The sequence below is a fragment of the Silene latifolia genome, chromosome 10 (assembly GCF_048544455.1).
Source record: "Silene latifolia isolate original U9 population chromosome 10, ASM4854445v1, whole genome shotgun sequence".
NCBI lineage: Eukaryota > Viridiplantae > Streptophyta > Magnoliopsida > Caryophyllales > Caryophyllaceae > Silene > Silene latifolia.
In genome coordinates this window covers 85,813,309-85,820,688 of record NC_133535.1, presented here as the reverse complement: position 1 = coordinate 85,820,688, position 7,380 = coordinate 85,813,309, and positions in this window count along the sequence as shown.

The window sequence follows — 7,380 nt, the reverse complement described above, 5'->3', positions numbered from 1 at the left end:
TTCGATTCTGACTCCTCGAGTGGCCCCGAGAAGTATCGAGTACACGATAAAGGTGAATATTTCCTTCAACTTGACTCCTGCCGATCTAAGCTGACATGAAATGACCCGAAACAATCTACTTGGCCCCCTGTTACGGATGACCGTGAGAAAGAAACAAAAGTCACCCAAAATCTGCCTTAATCTCAAGAGACAGTCGATAGTCAAAAGAATCGACTCTTAGGATCACCATGGAGGTCCTATCCACGACCTGGCACCGAATGTTATAAAACATTTAGGACTCCACGTCGTTGTCACAATTGTGTCCTACGAGATATCCGTATAACTCGCTTCTGTGATTGGTCAGTCAACCGTTTGACTTATGGCTCGTTGAACCCACCATCAACCAACGTCACAAAATAATTGCCAGAGTTATCAGATCACGTGGGCAATTAAGGACCATAATATAATGTTTGTTCAGTTCACTTTGTGGTGTTCAAAAATTGTCGTACAACTCCACATGAAAAACAAAATATATAAATATCAAAACGATGATGACGTATAGAGTACACGAGAAAAAGAATCTAATCCATAAAAGAGTACTACAACTCAGGAACACGTTTAATTCCCATGGAAATAACATGCCCTTCATACTTATCTTGTCGTAATGGTTTAGTGAGAGGATCTGCTATATTATCATCTGTAGCAATCTTTTCTATCACTACCTCCTTTTGCTCCACGTAATCTCGGATTAGATGAGCTTTCCGTTGTACATGTCTAGACTTGTTGCTAGACTTAGGCTCCTTAGCTTGGAAGATGGCACCTCTATTGTCGCAATAGATGGTGATCGGGTCATTCGAACTAGGCACTACGAATAGTCCTTGTAAGAATTGACGCATCCATATCGCTTCCTTTGCGCTTCGACGCGGCATAGTACTCGGACTCGGTCGTAGAATCTGCTGTAACACTTTGTTTGGAACTCTTCCAGTTGACTGCAGCGCCATTAAGAGTAAAAACGAACCCTGCATCGAGATTTCGAGTCATCTCGATCCGTTTGGAAGCTAGCATCTGCGAATCGGTTGCGCATAGCTTTTGTTCGCCTCCATAAGTCAATGCCCAATCTTTAGTCCTCCGTAGGTACTTAAGAATGTTCTTGACAGCCATCCAATGTGATTCACCTGGATCTTTGTTGGAATCGACTTGTCATACTCAATGCATATGCCACGTCCGGACGTGTGCATATCATGGCATACATGATTGATCCTATAGCCGAAGCATAAGGAATCCGGGTCATGCGCTCTTTCTCTTCTGTGTCTGGTGCCCGAGACTTGCTCAAATGCACCCTTGGAGCCATAGGAAGAAACCCCTTTTTGGAGTTAGTCATGCTGAATCTCTCTAGAATCTTGTCTATATAAGACTCTGATCGAGAGATAACATCCGACGTGATCTATTTCGATAGATACGGATGCCCAAAATTCTTTGTGCCTCACCCAGATCTTTCATCTGGAAATGGTTCTTCAACCATACTTTTACCGAAGTTAAGAGAGGTATGTCATTCCCAATCAGGAGTATGTCATCGACATACAATATTAGGAAGACAATCTTGCTCCCACTCGACTTGATATATAGACATGGTTCCTCGACCGATCGAGTAAATCCATTTTCTTTTATCACTTGGTCGAAACGATGATTCCAACTCCGAGAAGCTTGCTTAAGTCCATAAATGGAACGCTTAAGCTTGCACAGTTTCTTAGGATGTTCAGGATCGATGAAACCTTCGAGTTGTACCATGTACAACTCTTCCTCCAAATAACCGTTTAAGAAGGCGGTTTTCACATCCATCTGCCAAATTTCATAGTCATGAAAAGCGGCAATCGCTAAGATAATCCGAATGGAACGCAGCATGACTACGGGTGCAAAAATTTCATCGTAGTGCAAACCTGGCACTTGGGTGAAACCTTTAGCAACTAATTGTGCTTTATAGATATCTTGTTGACCTTCCACAGAATGCTTTATCTTGTAAAGCCATTTGCATTGAAGGGGACGAACCTTAGCTGGCAAGTTAACAAGATCCCATACGTTGTTCTCATACATGGAGTCCATCTCGGATTGCATGGCCTCAAGCCATAGCTTTGAGTCGGAACTGGTCATGGCACCTTTATAGGTTGCGGGTTCACTACTCGTTAAGAGCAGAATGTCATCTATGTCATGTTCCTCGACCATACCTATGTATCTATCCGGAGGAATGGAGACTCTTCCCGACCTCCTAGGTTCCTCAGGAATACTAACCGCAGCCGGGATTGAAGGAACTGGTTCCTCCAATGGTTGCTCGGTATTTGGTTCTGGAATCTCCGACAGCTCGAAGGTTCTATTACTCTTCGCATTCTTGAGAAACTCCTTCTCTAAGAATGTCGCACTAGCCGCAACAAATACACGTTGTTCGGTTGGTGAATAGAAGTAATGACCAAATGTTCCTTTAGGATAACTTATAAAGTATGTCTTGACCGATCGCGGGCCGAGCTTATCCTCGTGTCTCCACTTGACATAAGCCTCGCAGCCCCAAACCCGTATAAAGGACAAGTTAGGGACCGTTCCCTTCCATAGTTCATATGGAGTCTTGTCAATGACTTTAGACGGACTTGGTTAAGTATTAGAAGCGGTGACGATTTAAGAGCATAACCCCACAATGAATCAGGAAATACGGTGTGACTCATCATGGATCGAACCATATCAAGTAGTGTTCAATTTCTCCGTTCGGACACACCATTCAACTGAGGTGTTCCAGGTGGAGTTAACTGTAAGACAATCCCACAGTCCTTCAGGTGTTGATCAAACTCGTGTGAAAGATATTCGCCACCACGGTCTGATCGTAGTGTTTTAATCTTTCTACCCAGTTGGTTCTGTACCCGATTCTGGTATTCTTTGAATTTCTCAAAGGACTCACTTTTATGCTTCATTAAGTAGACATAGCCATATCTACTTAAATCGTCCGTGAAAGTGATGAAATACCTATAGCCTTCTCGTGCGGTGATTGACATAGGTCCACACACATCCGTATGTATGAGTCCTAATAGGTCAGCATCGCGCATTCCAACCCCTTTGAAGGAAATTCGAGTCATCTTACCAATGAGACATGATTCACACGTGCCAAATGATTCAAAATCAAAGGCCGAGATAGCTCCATTCTTTATGAGCTGTTTAACGCGTTTCTCATTAATGTGTCCCATACGGCAGTGTCATAGATAAGTTTGATCTTTGTCACCAACCTTTAACTTTTTATTCATTACGTGCAATATTTCAGTGGTCTGATCTAAAACATAAATTCCATTCATGGAGACTGCCTTGCCATAAATCATATCGTGTAACGAGAAAATGCAGCTATTATTCTCTATTACAAATGAAAAACCAAGTTTGTCAAGTGCGTAAACCGAAATAATGTTTTTAGATAGACTTGGTACATAATAGCGATTATATAAAAATAACTCAAATCATTTGGGAAGTGGATCACATATGTTCCCCTCGAGACGGCAGCCACTCGTGCTCCATTCCCGACACGCAGGTCCACCTCACCCTTTACGAGGGGTTCGATGTTTCGGAGCCCCTGCACATGATTGCACAGATGAGAACCACAACCAGTATCTAGTACCCAAGTTTCGTAACTTGCATGGTTAATCTCAATCATATGAACAAAAGTAGAAGAAGAAGAAGACATACCAACAGGAGTAACGCGACCTGCTTTTATGTCCTCATGGTATACAGGACATGTACGCCTCCAATGCCCAGTCTTGTGGCAATGATGGCATTCCATGTTACCGGTCTTGCTCTTTGTCGCGCCTGGTGAGGTGCTCGACTCACCAGGCCCACTCTTACCCGATCCCGACTTCTTAAACTTCGGCTTGCCTACTGTTAGGTCTGCCTGAGCTTTGCCCTTACCCTTGCCCTTGTTTGACACAACGAGAACATCCTTTTTCAGGCTCCCACTAAACTTCATGTCCTTCTCGGTCTGTACGAGAAGGGAGTGTAGTGCATGAGGACTTTTCTTGAAATCATTCATATAGTAATTGGCTCTAAAGAGCGCAAAACCATCGTGGAGTGAATGAAGCATGCGGTCAATCACGATGTTCTCACTGATCTTACAATCAAGTGCCTCCAGTTTCTCGACATTCTCAATCATGCTGAGAATGTGTGGGCTAACCGGTTGGCCCTTCTGGAGTTTCGCTTCAAAGAAGCGACAGGTATGCTCATAGGTCACGATTCTCGGTGCTTTCGAGAATTCCTTAGTGAGCGTGGTGAAAATCTTGTTTGCACCTTGGGCTATGAAGCGTTTCTGCAAATTGGATTTCATTGCAAAAATGAGTACGTTCTTTATCGCACCCGCTTCCATGACGAAATCGCTATACGTGGCGATCTCGTTAGCTCCAGCCGTGGGGCCTGGGTTTGGCGTGATGGGCTCTATCAGATATTTGAGCTTCCCGTCAGCAATGGCGGCATTCCGTAATGCCGCCTCCCGTCCGCGAAGTTTGATCCATCATTCTTGATCGAGTAGCGATTCATCCGATTCATGAAGATCCGAAGCCAGGACTCACGGTCCAATGTGGCACTTGGCATTGGGTCGTTCATACGGCCAGCCATTTTGTTATTAGCAGTTTAAATGATCGTGTTCTACACTGAAAAAGAAAGAAAAACAAAACGAAATAAGCAACTCATCGAGGTGATTTAAGTCTAATTAAAATTCATTTTAACGTGTAGACTCATTGCATTTGTATAATCGATCTACCTCAAGAATAATACAAATGATCCCAAGACTCAATTTCCGTAAATTGATAAGCCAACTGTTTGGCTAGTTCTACCGTTAGAACTCTCGGTCGATAGATTTCCGTAAATCCTATCTGTAGTTCACCATAATCACAGGATCGTACGAGTGACCATAGTGTTGAGATAAAATAGGTCAATCAGTTCCAACTTACCCGACGTAGAAGGGGTCATATTATGCCTACCGACGAAGAAGGGATTCATTGGAGTTTGACCTATGAAGACTATTCTCAATTTTTGGTTATACGAGGAAGATCCCATCAACTTAGTTTTAATTCATTTAAAGTGAACGAAAGTCTAGCATTACGTGAATGAATTAACTTAGGTGATGACTTATTAATTCCGTGTGACATCTGTATGTCATAGAAAACTAACGCGTAACCTCTATATGAGTCAGTTTTCATGCAAATATTAGGTGGTTTGGTTTTAGGCGGAATATGATGCAAACTATCGTTACGATGAAAAACATAAAAAAAATGCAAAACGTAAATAAAAGTCCTAGTGTGGCCTATCCTAGCAAAATAAACATAATACAACTTTGGAATCCACCGTTGGACCCGAGAAGCTTGTCTTGATGTTCCATCTTGATCCATGCAGCGGGAGTGAGCATCCGATCTCCATCTTTGGTCTTCTCAAAATTACAATTTAAAATTTACAAAATATAAACCTATTTACATTCTAAATTAAAACTGTAATTACAAGGAAAAAACCAAAACGGAGATGCGAGATCTCAAAATACAACCAAGACCGTGTTCCATCATTACGGTAACACGTTCTACTAAGGCCACACTAAGTTACAACCGATTGAAAAATTAAATACGTAATAAAAAAAATATTCATGGCATTCAAAAGTAACGATAAATAAAAATGCATCAACTAAAACAAAATTTATTCGTGACATAATTCCGTAACTATGTTAAATTTATCCAAACCACCTTTTAACGATTAAAATTATGTGACAGAACCGCTTCTATCAACTTAATTTTAATTCATTACAATCCGTTACTTTAAATTGCTTTAAAATAACTAAATGGTACGTGAGTGAACCGTTTCACAATCAAGCGAGTGTACAACATCCGTATAATGTACATTATATGGCCGGGAAAAATAAAACAGTAAATTTTTTTTTTTTCTTTCACGGCTGGACCGAGAGCAGCAAAAAAATAAAACTCAAAAAAAAAAAAATTCAGCGGCTCAAAATTTCAGCGCGGCCAAAACCTTCGTGAAATCGATTTGACAAAATAAAACCAATTGCAATTTAGACTTAATTCGTATAAAATTAAATCTACAGTTGATAAAGCTTTAACATATTGCTATAAAGACCGATTATAATAACAATATGCAAAAAATCGCAAACAAAACCAATCGATCGAGGCACTAACAGTCCTCGATCGACTGATCAGACATGAACCGTATGACACGGTTTTCAAGGCACGAAAAAAAACAAACGTGAACAGTAAAAAAACAGTTCGGCCGTGCGGTTTTTAAAGGCAAAAATTATCGATTCAAATCGTTTTATGAAAATCACAATGAAAAATTTACGTGGCCTCGCTCTGATACCACTTGTAGGGTAATATCCGTATAAAACCCCTTAAAATTAAGGACTATAACGCAAATTATCATGTGATTAATTGTCATAAACGAAAAACAAGAGAAACGATAAAGGAACAAGAATCAACCTCGGGTCCTGTGAATTTCGGCCTAAGAACAGAAATCAATATAGATTTCCTCCTAATTGTTGCACCCAAGATCGTCTGAGACTATGCCCCTTGTGCTAGAAATTGCTCTCTGATTGCCTTGCAATATTGAGAGAGCTTTTGTGAGGTTTTGATGTGAGATCTAGAATTTCAGAGGAAATTACTCCAAAACCCTAATTTTTGTGCAAATGACAATGATTAGGTCAAAAGGAGAGAGGGACTCTCCTTTTGTTCGGCCAAACCGTGAGCTCAAAGGGGGAGTGGGCTTTCCACTTTCTCCTTATTTAATTCGTGGTCCGACTCGTTTCGCTAAAATGTATATGACGGGTTTTAATTATAAATCATCATTCTATATCGGATATTAAAATATCGACTAGTAACATGAATTAGTCGACATATTAATACATGTCCGACAATGACAATATTGTATAATTAATTAATTCAATATACATTAATTAAATATAATCGTTTATATTCAATTTACGAATTAACCGCTTAATTCACCTTAGCCATTATTATTTAATCCGTATTAAATAAGTATCTCAACATCGCGTTTGACTAATTTTTAGTCAATAACTCCGACTAACTGCTTAGTCATATTAGGCATCAACATGACTGTATTTTCATACCGTCACATCTCTCAAACGTATCTTATAGGTGTGACTTTTAGGGACCAGTTGATCACCGCCATCTGTATGACAATAACGTCAAACTTATCTAGCAAGCCAACCGTTATTGATAAACGTGGACCAACTGATAATAATACAAAAGTATACCCTTTAATCCTTTTAGAGATTTATATGTCATTGCACTAACTGTGGAGGACACCAGCCCCAACATATTAGGGCCATGATTTTGAAATGAGGGCGTCTTCTCACCCAAAATTAAGCATCAG